This window comes from Triturus cristatus, chromosome 4_1, assembly GCF_964204655.1.
Source record: "Triturus cristatus chromosome 4_1, aTriCri1.1, whole genome shotgun sequence".
Classification (NCBI taxonomy): Eukaryota; Metazoa; Chordata; class Amphibia; order Caudata; family Salamandridae; genus Triturus; species Triturus cristatus.
In genome coordinates this window covers 1,343,355,391-1,343,370,544 of record NC_140585.1, presented here as the reverse complement: position 1 = coordinate 1,343,370,544, position 15,154 = coordinate 1,343,355,391, and the positions used below count along the sequence as shown (strand labels likewise).

At 47.0% G+C, this 15,154-nt stretch overlaps 1 protein-coding gene across 1 annotated transcript in view; it reads right to left on the bottom strand.

The window, feature by feature from the left end:
- KIFAP3 (kinesin associated protein 3) overlaps positions 1–15,154 on the bottom strand; it is a 1,322,278-nt gene that overhangs the window by 648,367 nt on the left and 658,757 nt on the right. The window lies entirely within an intron of this gene.

Below are 15,154 nucleotides of genomic sequence, written 5' to 3'. Positions count from 1 at the left end.
AAATCTACTCTCAGACGAATAGTCTCTATAATGTAACACCAACAGCCTTTCGCCGTTCAGTATTATAACAGACAAAGTACTTCTGCAGTGTGATACCTTTTCCACACTATTCTTCTGCCTCTTCAGGCAAAAATAACATTATCCCGGGTTCTCAGGTAACTCCGTACCCGTACTTCTAGACAACATAGAACAAAACACTAACTTTTCATGTTAGAAACCAAATAATCAATAATTATTACCAAACTAATCAATAATAAACTGTCCTCTGCTACCAAAAACTGATTCAATGCCAATCATTCACCCAAATCATGTATCCATGTTGCGCTGTTCCAGTTTGAGAAAATCAGTATTCATAATAGAGGCTCGTATCTAACACACTAAATACATAACTGAACCTGTGTATCAACTCAATTTCTTCTGGTCGATGGACCTGAAGTTGATGGCAATAATTAATACTATCTAACTATCTATATTACTAAATAATCACAAACTCAGTGTAAGATTAACAATGTTTATTGCGAAATTATGTGAAGGTAAAACGCTCATCATGTCAGGTTTATAAGGCAAACAAAGCATCAATTACAGAGAGAGAGACCATTATCAATGCAAACAGTGTCAAACTCATCAAAAGGAACAAATGCAAATGAAGGAGTGGATAGGTGAAGAGACAAAATACATTTGCAAATGTTTATGCAAAGTACAGATCATTTAGCTATATTACCCTAAGGAAAATCAGAAGATAAAACTACTCCCTGGCCAAAGGGATAGCGGGGGTTCCCCAGGTAAAGATTTAGGGAACAAAGGATAAATCAGGATACAGCATTCAGGTCGAGAACAGGAAACAGGTAGGCCTCTATCAGCAAACTGACAGACAGCGACAATCTCCCTCTAGCTCTGGGCAACACCTTCTCCCAAGAGCCCCAGGGCATCTCAATGATATCCTAAAACCCTACATGTCCAACCCACATTTGTTGAAACATTTACAGAAACTCAGTCTCTCATTGGCTAATTTAGGGGGTGTTCTATCAGACCACTATAGTCACGTTCATAATTTTCACAGCGTTCTTTGTTTTACACTTTTCACATTACGTTAGCCATGTCTCATGAATACACGTTTCCTCTAACAAGTAACATGTTGCAAGTCTCTACACTTCCATTGTTCTTCTCTGCCGCTTCTGCGGAAGACGTATTTTCATTTCCATTTGATCTCACAGCTGACCTTCCCTTACTTGGCAGATATACAATATTCCTTGAAGGTTATCAGCGTTTGTCTTCTCCGTTCTCTCCTCTCTTGAAACTCAATTTTCAGCTTATTAATTCTTTTAAAAATGTTTAACCCTCAACTGGCATGCAGAGATATAGGCCCATACTTGCTTCTCTACGATGAACAAAGCACAGACATTATTCACAGGCGGGCACGTACTCGGGCATGCCGCCGATTATGGCGGTCGTGCCGGTCCCTCGCAGCCGGTCGGGAGGCGTGCCTGTGCCTCGCACAGCAGTGACGCGGTGCCCCCAGCCTCCTCTTGACCGCATTGATTGACTGACGTGTGCGTGAACCGGAATCGCTTGATAGCGCTTCAGGTTCTTGCGTCCGAAAAACGTTTGTAAAGCCAGACAGAACCGGCTTACCTTGGGGATACCTTTAAAAGGCTGTGTAGCGGCAGGAGCAGTCTCTCGTTCTGCTGCTCCACAGCCAGAATCTATCTGCAGAAAGTCAGGGCCTCAGTCGGAGGCCCCAATAAGGGCTTTTTTCCCCACCCACCATTCCTTAAGGCAGAAATGTTATGATAATTTTGTATTGTTTTTCCGGTTTCTTCTTTTTTATTCCTGCAGGTTGCTAGGGGGGGAAGACCAGCTGCCAGAGGATTCCAGGAAGGCCCATTGCCTTTTTTCTTCTTGTTTCGTCTGTTGCAGGTGGTGAAGGAACACAGGCCGTCAGCTGGGGCTCAGCAGAGGCATTTTTTGAAAGCTGTTTTTGGCGGAGGGGAGGCAGGGACACTCGTTTTTTGCGCCCCAGGTGGCCCTGCATTCCACCACTGCTGGGAGCCGAGAGGGTTGGAATGCTTTCTCACCTGACCCACTGGATTAGCTGGTGGGAGTGGCTATGGCCGTGTGGGTGTTGGTGGCGGACCGGGGGCTTGCTCATCTGGCAGGAAGGTAAGGGTCTGGGCATTGTCCCAGACCAGGTCGTTGGTAGAACCACATTGTGGTGGGAAGGGCTGTGGTTTCTTGGGCTGATTAGCAACTGGGACAGGCTGGGTGTTTATGAGGTTTGGCCCACGTTACCCAGAGTTTCATGCGGGTTGTGTTTCCGGGAGTAGTTCTGCCTGGTGTTATTGAGCATTGTTAGGTTGTTGAGACCAGTGGGATACCTGCATTAAGTTTTCTAGCAGTTTGTTGGGAGTCTGAGGTACGATGGCCCCTAAGGCAAAGCGGAGCGAACAGCGCTTGCGCATGTTCATGGAGACCATGATGAGAAAAATGGAGGACATGGGTCAGGCTATAGCCGAACTGAGGAATAAAGTGGATGTGCAGGATGGAACGGAGGACAGGCCCAGGCGAGCAGGGGTGGCCCCTAAGGTAGCATTCCCCCCAGTGCCCAAAAGGGCCAGATCTAAGAGAATGGGGGCACCGGCACCGCAAGGGGTTGAGGGAGCAGATGGAGCTACAGCCCCAGCGGGGGTGGTGCCTCGGGCGGTGGTTCCCGTGCCGGTCCCACAGGCTGCTAATGGGGATAGTCAGCCAGGTACAGCTGATGGGGTAGTCATCCAGGTATAGCTGATGGGGGTAGTCAGCCGGGGGCGTTGGGTGACACACTGCCGCGTGCCCCAATCGTCCCCCCAACGGGGGACCAAGCAGGGAGTCAGACAGGTACATCGAGTGCTACCCTTCCTGTTGGTGGGCAGCCTGGAGCATCGGGAGTCACCCCACAGGCTCCACCCGTCCCTATGATGGGGGGACCAGTCAGGAAGCGCGCCGGGTCAGCCAGATTTGGTAACTAGTTTGGCAGCGGTTCTCCCCTGGCTAGAGAAAGTAGGTAACTGGTCCCCAGCGGCGGGGATGTTGGGCAGCGGGGAAAACGCACTGGAAAAGGCCAGGAAGATAGTGCACAGTTGGATGGGGCTGAGCCGGGATAAGGGCAGGCAGTACCTGCAGGGGGTGTGATGGCTGGGGGAACAGTGCCAGCAGGGAGTGGAGGAGTCCCGCCCGACAATAAGCACGCCGTTGGATGCAGGAAAGGCGAAACCATCAGAGACATCAGCAGCAGGTACACCGTAGACCTTGCCAGTGTTGGGTTTAGGCGAGATGCGCTCTTCCAGGGAATACTTAGAAAGGCATGTGTCCCAGGAATTGAAAGAAGAAATTTGGAAAGGCAGCTATGTGAATATGTTTTCCCTGCTTTTAGATGAGTCAGAAAGAGAGGAGGTAAAAAAGAACAAACAGTGGACGCACCCAAAGAAGTGGGCTAATTGGTTACAAAAGAATAAGGTTGAGGAGACTCTGGTAAACTGGATCAAGGGTTTCTCAATATACATGGCAGTCATGTCTGAGCGTTTTCCAGGCCTTGGCATAGAAATGGCATGTTATCAGTGTAGGATTGCTTGTGCGCATGATGAGTATGGTGGTATTGGATGGAAAGAATACGATAAAGATTTTAGGAGAGCTAAACCATCGAATTCTGCCCTCAGTTGGAATCAAATCGACATGATTATACATTTAAAACACTTGAGATACGGGTCCCAGGGCAGCTCAAAGGGTCAGTCCTTTTGGTCGGGCCACCCAGTCAACTCGGGGGGGGGGGGGCGGAGCCAAAAAGGGGGCGTGTTGGGACATTAACAGACGTACGTGTACCAGAGCATCTGGCACGTGTCAATTCAAGCAAGCATGTTCTTTCTGTGGCAACGCCTCTCACCCGGAGTCCAAGTGCTTTAAAAACGCAAAGGACAAGGGAGACAAAAAACAAGATTGAGAGTGTTTCCCTCACTAAGACCCGGTCTCCCATCATAACCAGTGCTCTGATCCCATGGTTGAACAGATACAATTGCCCCAAGAATTTTGATGGAAGGTTTCAAGCACGGTTTCAGGATCCCTGCGCCTGGCTACATAGGGGTAGCACAGTGCCAGAATCCGCTACCTATCAGGGCCAATAAGGGGGTAGCGGCAGCAAAGATTGATAAAGAGGTACGGTTGGGCAGGGTAGCAAGTCCTTTTGACAATATACCAATGAAAGGTTTTGTCTGCTCCCCATTGGGGGTGGTTTCCAAAAAAGAGCAGGGTGAGTTTTGTTGATTCATAATCTTTCGGCCCCCAGGGGCCAGTCACTGAATGATGCCATTGATGGGGACCTGTGCAGTGTTAGGTACGCATCCTTTGACCAAGCAGTTGACATGCTTAGGGGGCTGGGACCAGGCTCATTGTTGGCAAAATCATATATTGAATCAGCTTTCCGCTTGTTGCCTGTACATCCGCTAGATTTCAATCTGTTGGGTTTCCAATTCCAAGGGAAGTATTACGTGGACAAGTGTATGCCTATGGGGTGCTCTGTTTCTTGATCCGATTTTGAGAAATTCAGCTTCTTTTTGGAATGGGTTTTCAGGCAGGTAACGGGGCACAAGTTGGTATTACATTACTTAATGACTTCCTCTTTTTGGGGGCACCAGGTTCTCCGGAATGCGGGTGGGCACTGCAGAAGTTTTGCGTGCTCATGCAGGAATTTGGCGTGCCTTTGGCGCAAGGTAAGACGGTTGGGCTAGGCACTGTGATCGAATTCTTGGGGTTAGAGTTAGATCCTGTACAGGGTGTGTCACGGGTGCCACAAGGAAAAATCAAGGCTTTCAGGTCAGCCTTGCAACAATGCTTGAGGAAGGACAAGGTTACATTGCATCAGCTTCAACAGTTGGTGGGACAATTAAACTTCGCATTGAAGGTCATTCCAATGGCAAGGCCATTCTCGCGCACCATCGCACAGCCTATGACGGGGCTCAAGGAGAAGCATCACCACACCAGGTTATCCAGTGGGGTCAGGCAGGACATGCAGATTTGGATGGCATTCCTGCGTGCCTTCAATGGTGGGGTAATGTGGCCCAGCCCTCCCAGGTCCAGTCCGGATATAGGACTGATGATTGACGCAGCAGGTAGCGATGGTTTTGGCGCCTTTCTAAGTCCAGCATGGGTTGCGCAACGCTGGCCAGGTGGGAGGAAAAGGGGCTCACAGTGAACATTGGCTTCTTAGAATTGTTTCCCATCCTGGTGGCGCTGTCTATCTGGCCAGAACAACTGAGGAACCAATCTGTAGTCTTTTGGTCGGATAACATGTCTATGGTGGAGTGTATCAATCATCAAACAGCAAAGTGTAAAATGATCCTGTTTCAGTTGAAGGAGATAATACTGCTCTGCATGAAAATTAATCTGCTTTTTAGGGCCAAACATGTTCCGAGAGTATTGAATCATGCTGCTGACGCACTCTCTCGCTTTAAGATGTGGGTATTCAGGTCCCATCACCCAGTAGCGGCAGAGTATCCAACGCCTTTCCCAGACCAGCTTTGGCAGCTTGGTGCCCCCAATTACCGGACCTCGTGGCAGCTAGCCTAGCACCTGGGACCAGGAGGGCATACGAAGGGGCGGTTGGGGCTTACTGCTATTTTTGAGGGGAGAGATGGGAGGAGACCTGGCATGATACTGGAGCAGTTGTTTCCTACTTGAGAACAATGAAAGATGAAGGGCGCTCAGTGGCATCAGCAAAGCGACACATTGCAGCGATTTCCTTTTTTGCAAAAGCGAAGGGCAAAGGGGATCCTACCAGCACATTTATAGTAAGGAAAGCTTTAAAAGGGTGGCAGGGTTTGCAGGGGTCGCAGACGGACCTGAGGCGACCAATAGGGGTTCAAACGTTGGTCACACTGCTGGATGTGCTGCACCAAGTTTGTAACTCTGTAGGTAAAACACTTTTGTTTCAGGCAGCCTTTTGTTTGGCATTTTTTGGCGCTTTCAGGAGTGGGGAACTGGTGGCAAAAAATAAAATGGATTGGCAGGGAGGGGCTCCAGTTTAGACACGTGCAGATACAAGGAGACTCCTTATTGATATCAATTCCCAGGTCAAAAACTGATCAGGAGGGCAGAGGGGAAGGTGTTGTGTTGCGAAGGGCGGAAGGGAGCACTTGCTGTCCCATCACCGGGCTGGAGGCATTCCTGGACCGCAGGCCAAAGGGTGCAGAGGGGCCGTTACTGATTCATGAAGATGGGACCCCATTCACTACATTCCAATTCAGGAGGGTCATGGGCTTGGCCTTGCAGAAGGCCGGTTAAGATCCAGGCGGTTTTGGGACCCACTCTTTAAGGATAGGGGCCGCCACCGAAGCGGCAGCTAGAGGGGTTTACTGGGAGTGAGGTGCAGAGGATCGGTAGGTGGTCCTCAGATTATTATAAGCGCTATGTGCAAGTGCATATGCTCTAGAGGTCAGGTTGATTTTTGCACTAACGGTTGTTTTTCTCTTCATGGTTTCTCTTGCAGTTTCTACATCCTGTACCGCAGGAGGGAAGCATGCAGTGGTCCATCGTTTATCACCGCCTGTTGTGGACCAGGTACCCGCCTGGGAGCATGGGGAAAAGGATGTATGGGTTATTGGTCATTCATATGTTAAAAGGCTACAACAATTTGTCTTACAGGCAACTATGAGCATAGAGCATAGCAGGCAGGTGCCAAAGTCTCTTTCTATGGGCAGGGCAGGCTGCGCTTTGGCCAACTAAGGGATTTGGTGACATGCTTGGTGGACCAGAAAGAGGGACACCCTTCAGCATTTATTTTGCATCTAGGAGGTAATGACCTGGTGCACCTGGGTAGGAAGGGCGTAATTAAGACCCTGCTCACGGAAGTTGGGTGGTTGGCAAAAAGATGCCCCGGGGCACTAAAAGTATGGTCACACATTATTCCAAGATTCCAGTGGAGAGGGGGTGAGTCTGTGTGGGCCTTAAACCTCTCAGTGAAAAAGATTACTAACCAGATTGATAAATTATTCAGGGCCCCGAAACTGCAGACAATAGCGCATGGGTGCATCCGGGGTGTGCCGTTTTTCCTACAGGATGGCGTGCATCTCTCTAGACTGGGTAATGAGGTGTTCATGGTAAACCTACTGGCATGGTTAGAAAGGGAAAGGAACAAGGCATGATCTTTCTTGGAGGCAGAGGGGGAAGGCCAGATAGTCTGGCAACTATTTTTTTTTTTTTTTAAATATCTTTATTGAGCATCAGACAACACAATTACATTTACATCCTGCATCCATGTGTCATCTGTGCATTTTTCTGAAAATAGTCTAAGATCTGGTATCCAACTTACAAAGATCCGCCTCTCCATCGATGAGTTACAACATTTCCAACATTGTCAATGTTTATAAGCTAACCAGACAATCAACCAGTACCCCGAGTGGTATGTACTGCACTTACAGAGAGCAGATCAGTATAATACTCAATTCAGCCCTACCCCACAACCACCCCCCTCCCCCCAACCCCGAACTAACTAAGAACATTGGTGCCGCTGCACGGGTGAACCACCCCCGCCGATGTAGCTGCGGCAGGTGCTCATCAAGCTCCGATGCCCCCAACTGGGGGGGTCTGTACCGAGGATAGTCTGGCAACTATAATGGCCTGTGGCGGTAAGGTCATGATTGGTGAGCATAGTTAACGGTCCTTAGCAGGCATTACCATTGTCAAATGGGGACCCTGAGGAGGGGACACATGGTGTACCATGGAACCCCATGGGCAGTTACAGCCGTTAGGCTGGAAGAGTGCGGGGGGGAAGGAAATTTCCGCTTCTGGTAGGCCAACCCCCGCACGCGTATGCGCACAAGGGCGCAAGTAAGCATAACTGCACGGGCCCTTATGGAGATAATGTTGAGGGCATAGAGGGAGCCCGGGGGGAGGTATCCGTCCAGTGAACTGGGCCCCCTGCGCAAGGTAACTCCGGTAGGAAGTTGGGACCTAGCTTGAACTGGGGCCAGTCATTGACCATGCTGTAGACTCAAACACGGATACACAGAAAGATAATATTGTTTATCACTTAGCTTACAATAGGAATGGCAATGTATTAGAAACATGTTAAGGCTAGCCAATTGACATACTGTACCTATCAATGTCATGGACCGGATTTTCTGCGTATTTTGCACATGATGCATATAATATTAATTCCTAATGTTTGATTATTTTATGTAATAAATACGGCCAGGGTTTACGACCCTTAATCCAAACAAGTGTGTGGTTTACGTTGTTTGCCTTGAGGGAAGAGGAGCGGCGAGGGGCGCGGGAGCTGGAAGGGCCCCCTACCCCAAGGGTTTGGAGTTAAGAGAGGAGGGGGACTCGGCAGTACCTGACCATATTAATTTCCCGAAATGTATTTCTCACTGTTACCACCCACCATTGCATTTTCCCACGTTATATTCCTAGCAAGAGCATTAATGTGCAAAAGCGGCATTATTATTATTTTATAGCAGAATGCAAATGCGGCCTAGTCTTTCATGCATTAGTGTATGCATGCGCAAAGCATTTCCCCATTATTTTCATGTTTTTGCACATTATTTCCACAGAACACTGTTAGTAAATGTTACTGAGGACTTAATCCGAGCGGGTTTTATTTTCTCAAAACCCTGCTCCATCACAAGTCACTAGCTAGACTCTTTGACCGCACAGGGAACCCGAACACTCTGCACTTTTCACTCCAGCGCTCACGACCAGACCACAGCTGTAACACCTCACCAGCCCCTCTGGACCTCATACATATATTCATAGGTATATTTCCACCCCTATACACACCAGTTACAATCACTTGCACTCCAAACTGAAACCCTGTACATACCCTCAACATGTCCACACTAGCCCAGGAGGTGAGGCATCGGTCATAGCCTTGCCAGTGAATTCATTCAGCTCTATCCCGCCCTCCCGCCGCACACCCCTCCTCTATCTTCATAGAGCCCAACCCCGCTCTTGTTATCTCGCAATTCAAGTGACGTGTCCATAGATAGAAGGGGACTCCTAGCTATACAAGATGGAAATTAGCTGATGCTTCATTAGTCCTCCGAAACAGATCAATCACACCTGGCTACGCATAGCTGCCACTATGCAGGCAAGGATATGTTCTTAATTTAAGCATCATTCCAACCAAATGTTTGGTTGATGCTCCCCACAAGGGGAACTAGAATATTGTAACGTTATGTCTTATTTGCAAAACCAGATAAAAAAAATTTTTTTTAATGCAATAAATGTCCTATCCCTTTCTGAAAACTATAGACTTGGGAGAATCCCGGGCTGTTTGGCTTTCCTGGATTCTACCACATGTTCTTACTCAGATTACAGAAGAAACGTCAAATCTTGGGTGAAATCACAACATTTCCAAACACTTCTGTGAGCGCTAGTTCCAGAATCTACAGACAACCAAATTACCTCTCACTCAGCATTCTCACACTTCTTCCGATAAAGAGACTATACACCATACACAGGTGAGCCTATGACCCGGGACAGGAAAGATCCAAAAAATGAATTGCAGTGGAAATGTGAAGATTTTTGCTTAAAAACTACATAATTTCCTCAGATGTGGGTACCTAGGTATTTGGGCTCGGGTCGGCCTGCACCAGGGAAACTTAACAACATAGATATTTCTGAAAACTAGACAATTAGATAAATTGATGGTGCTGTTGACTGCATAGATCCTACTACTATTTCTTACTCAGAATGCCATGTAAACATTAGAACTATGGCTAAAATACAAATGTCTTCTCATTTTCCATGGGGATGGCCTACTTAGAACCCCATCAACCCTGGACTTTTCTAAGTCCCAAGGTAATCCAGGGTACTATAAGCTTTATGGGTCGCAGTATGTTTTCTTACCCAAGAATGCTCAGTAAGGAAAAGAAAAATGCTACTTATCCTGTAACTATTGGTTTGTAGCTTGTAGGGCAGTAGAGTAGATTCACATGCTCTACACACTCCTGCCATCAAGTGTAGGGCACCGACATTGCAAGATATTTTTCTTCGAAGAGGTCTCTTTTCTTGCGGAACTCCTCCATGAAGTCCACAATGCACCAAGACACAGACTTCACCTCACATTGTATTCCCCCAACAGATCAGTTTAGTAAGTGGAGTAAAGTGAAGCAGGGCTGAAAATGTGAACAGGTGCATTGTGAATGTATGTCTAGCGCAAGCGCATCTGAAACATGAGCTCGCATCCTGAGAGGCTGGGAGAGTGTTTATCAATCCCCAGCACTCCAAGCTACAAACTGATGGTTACAGGATAAGTAATATTTTCCATTTGTACACGTGCTGCTGTAGTTCCCATGCTCTGCATGGACTATAAAGCAACTCCCTATAAACTTTTAGCTAGTGAGTAGTTGAGGTAGATGGCTGAAATACTCCTCTGAATACAGTTTGTCCCACCTAAGCCTTCTGGTAGGGGTTGGGAATTCACAACGTAAAGTCTAGTAAAAGTGTGTGGTATTGAAATTGCTTGTGGTATTATACACAGGAAAGCCATACTGGTTCCCATTTTCCTAGTGAATGTGCTCTAGGCCCAGATGTAAGATTCGCTTTGCCCAACCATTGTATTGTATTGTAATTGCATTTATATAGCGCTTACTACCCCTGACGAGGCGTCAAAGCGCTTTTTCTGCAAGTAGCACACTACTCCTGAACCCAAGTAGAATTAGTGTTGAATTAGTATAGTGAAATATTAAAGTAATTTGAGTGGTGGATATTAATCAGTTATTTGGATTGAAAAGAATAGCGGAGGGAGAAAGGTTTGCATTTATATAGCGCTTGTTACCCCTGTTGGGATGCTGAAGTTATTTTTTGGCAAGTAGCAAGCTACTTCGGAACCCATTAAAGGATTAGTGTTGAATTAGTATAGTGAAATAGAAAAGTAATTTGAGTGGTGGATGATATGTTAGTCGGGTATTTGGATTGAGAAGTGTAGCAGAGGAATAGAGGAGGAAAAGAGGTTTGCATATGTATCTATATCTATATATATATATATATATATATATATATATATATATATATATATATATATATCTATATATCTATATATATATATATATATCTATATATATATATATATATATATATATATATATATATATATATATGATTGCAAAACGATGCCCTTGAATGAAAACGCACTCGTCTGCTGTTGGATTTGAAAATCCCTTTATTCTTGAAGAAACCGGCAGCTTGCACACAGAGAATGTTTCCTTTGCCTTACGCGTTTCGAAGCCAGCTGGCTTCTTGTTCACAGGCTGTTTGGAAGTGTAGCAGAGCGCAGGGAGCAAAGTTCACCACAAGAAGATTGCACATCAATTGTCCTCAGGTGGGCCTCTTAGGTGAGTGTTACCTCGATGCATCTTGGGACTTGTGGTGTCCTGCGGAAAATTTCATCACCTTTGGTGGGTTCTGCGCCATCTCCAAGCATTATTTTCATTATTTATTTCCCTCCAGTGGGTCTCCGGATGTAATTTGGCACAGTTTATTTACCAGTTTCTTTGTTAAGCAGCAGTCACAGCTTCGTAGGCAGAGTAGTTCTAACCCAGCCGCCCCTCCTTTAATTGCTGGAGGTGGTGCAGTTTTCCCTGGCAGGACGGCCAGTATTAATGATTGCAAAACGATGCCCTTGAATGAAAACGCACTCGTCTGCTGTTGGATTTGAAAATCCCTTTATTCTTGAAGAAACCGGCAGCTTGCACACAGAGAATGTTTCCTTTGCCTTACGCGTTTCGAAGCCAGCTGGCTTCTTGTTCACAGGCTGTTTGGAAGTGTAGCAGAGCGCAGGGAGCAAAGTTCACCACAAGAAGATTGCACATCAATTGTCCTCAGGTGGGCCTCTTAGGTGAGTGTTACCTCGATGCATCTTGGGACTTGTGGTGTCCTGCGGAAAATTTCATCACCTTTGGTGGGTTCTGCGCCATCTCCAAGCATTATTTTCATTATTTATTTCCCTCCAGTGGGTCTCCGGATGTAATTTGGCACAGTTTATTTACCAGTTTCTTTGTTAAGCAGCAGTCACAGCTTCGTAGGCAGAGTAGTTCTAACCCAGCCGCCCCTCCTTTAATTGCTGGAGGTGGTGCAGTTTTCCCTGGCAGGACGGCCAGTATTAATGATTGCAAAACGATGCCCTTGAATGAAAACGCACTCGTCTGCTGTTGGATTTGAAAATCCCTTTATTCTTGAAGAAACCGGCAGCTTGCACACAGAGAATGTTTCCTTTGCCTTACGCGTTTCGAAGCCAGCTGGCTTCTTGTTCACAGGCTGTTTGGAAGTGTAGCAGAGCGCAGGGAGCAAAGTTCACCACAAGAAGATTGCACATCAATTGTCCTCAGGTGGGCCTCTTAGGTGAGTGTTACCTCGATGCATCTTGGGACTTGTGGTGTCCTGCGGAAACTTTCATCACCTTTGGTGGGTTCTGCGCCATCTCCAAGCATTATTTTCATTATTTATTTCCCTCCAGTGGGTCTCCGGATGTAATTTGGCACAGTTTATTTACCAGTTTCTTTGTTAAGCAGCAGTCACAGCTTCGTAGGCAGAGTAGTTCTAACCCAGCCGCCCCTCCTTTAATTGCTGGAGGTGGTGCAGTTTTCCCTGGCAGGACGGCCAGTATTAATGATTGCAAAACGATGCCCTTGAATGAAAACGCACTCGTCTGCTGTTGGATTTGAAAATCCCTTTATTCTTGAAGAAACCGGCAGCTTGCACACAGAGAATGTTTCCTTTGCCTTACGCGTTTCGAAGCCAGCTGGCTTCTTGTTCACAGGCTGTTTGGAAGTGTAGCAGAGCGCAGGGAGCAAAGTTCACCACAAGAAGATTGCACATCAATTGTCCTCAGGTGGGCCTCTTAGGTGAGTGTTACCTCGATGCATCTTGGGACTTGTGGTGTCCTGCGGAAAATTTCATCACCTTTGGTGGGTTCTGCGCCATCTCCAAGCATTATTTTCATTATTTATTTCCCTCCAGTGGGTCTCCGGATGTAATTTGGCACAGTTTATTTACCAGTTTCTTTGTTAAGCAGCAGTCACAGCTTCGTAGGCAGAGTAGTTCTAACCCAGCCGCCCCTCCTTTAATTGCTGGAGGTGGTGCAGTTTTCCCTGGCAGGACGGCCAGTATTAATGATTGCAAAACGATGCCCTTGAATGAAAACGCACTCGTCTGCTGTTGGATTTGAAAATCCCTTTATTCTTGAAGAAACCGGCAGCTTGCACACAGAGAATGTTTCCTTTGCCTTACGCGTTTCGAAGCCAGCTGGCTTCTTGTTCACAGGCTGTTTGGAAGTGTAGCAGAGCGCAGGGAGCAAAGTTCACCACAAGAAGATTGCACATCAATTGTCCTCAGGTGGGCCTCTTAGGTGAGTGTTACCTCGATGCATCTTGGGACTTGTGGTGTCCTGCGGAAAATTTCATCACCTTTGGTGGGTTCTGCGCCATCTCCAAGCATTATTTTCATTATTTATTTCCCTCCAGTGGGTCTCCGGATGTAATTTGGCACAGTTTATTTACCAGTTTCTTTGTTAAGCAGCAGTCACAGCTTCGTAGGCAGAGTAGTTCTAACCCAGCCGCCCCTCCTTTAATTGCTGGAGGTGGTGCAGTTTTCCCTGGCAGGACGGCCAGTATTAATGATTGCAAAACGATGCCCTTGAATGAAAACGCACTCGTCTGCTGTTGGATTTGAAAATCCCTTTATTCTTGAAGAAACCGGCAGCTTGCACACAGAGAATGTTTCCTTTGCCTTACGCGTTTCGAAGCCAGCTGGCTTCTTGTTCACAGGCTGTTTGGAAGTGTAGCAGAGCGCAGGGAGCAAAGTTCACCACAAGAAGATTGCACATCAATTGTCCTCAGGTGGGCCTCTTAGGTGAGTGTTACCTCGATGCATCTTGGGACTTGTGGTGTCCTGCGGAAAATTTCATCACCTTTGGTGGGTTCTGCGCCATCTCCAAGCATTATTTTCATTATTTATTTCCCTCCAGTGGGTCTCCGGATGTAATTTGGCACAGTTTATTTACCAGTTTCTTTGTTAAGCAGCAGTCACAGCTTCGTAGGCAGAGTAGTTCTAACCCAGCCGCCCCTCCTTTAATTGCTGGAGGTGGTGCAGTTTTCCCTAAGAGGCCCACCTGAGGACAATTGATGTGCAATCTTCTTGTGGTGAACTTTGCTCCCTGCGCTCTGCTACACTTCCAAACAGCCTGTGAACAAGAAGCCAGCTGGCTTCGAAACGCGTAAGGCAAAGGAAACATTCTCTGTGTGCAAGCTGCCGGTTTCTTCAAGAATAAAGGGATTTTCAAATCCAACAGCAGACGAGTGCGTTTTCATTCAAGGGCATCGTTTTGTAATCATTAATACTGGCCGTCCTGCCAGGGAAAACTGCACCACCTCCAGCAATTAAAGGAGGGGCGGCTGGGTTAGAACTACTCTGCCTACGAAGCTGTGACTGCTGCTTAACAAAGAAACTGGTAAATAAACTGTGCCAAATTACATCCGGAGACCCACTGGAGGGAAATAAATAATGAAAATAATGCTTGGAGATGGCGCAGAACCCACCAAAGGTGATGAAATTTTCCGCAGGACACCACAAGTCCCAAGATGCATCGAGGTAACACTCACCTAAGAGGCCCACCTGAGGACAATTGATGTGCAATCTTCTTGTGGTGAACTTTGCTCCCTGCGCTCTGCTACACTTCCAAACAGCCTGTGAACAAGAAGCCAGCTGGCTTCGAAACGCGTAAGGCAAAGGAAACATTCTCTGTGTGCAAGCTGCCGGTTTCTTCAAGAATAAAGGGATTTTCAAATCCAACAGCAGACGAGTGCGTTTTCATTCAAGGGCATCGTTTTGTAATCATTAATACTGGCCGTCCTGCCAGGGAAAACTGCACCACCTCCAGCAATTAAAGGAGGGGCGGCTGGGTTAGAACTACTCTGCCTACGAAGCTGTGACTGCTGCTTAACAAAGAAACTGGTAAATAAACTGTGCCAAATTACATCCGGAGACCCACTGGAGGGAAATAAATAATGAAAATAATGCTTGGAGATGGCGCAGAACCCACCAAAGGTGATGAAATTTTCCGCAGGACACCACAAGTCCCAAGATGCATCGAGGTAACACTCACCTAAGAGGCCCACCTGAGGACAAT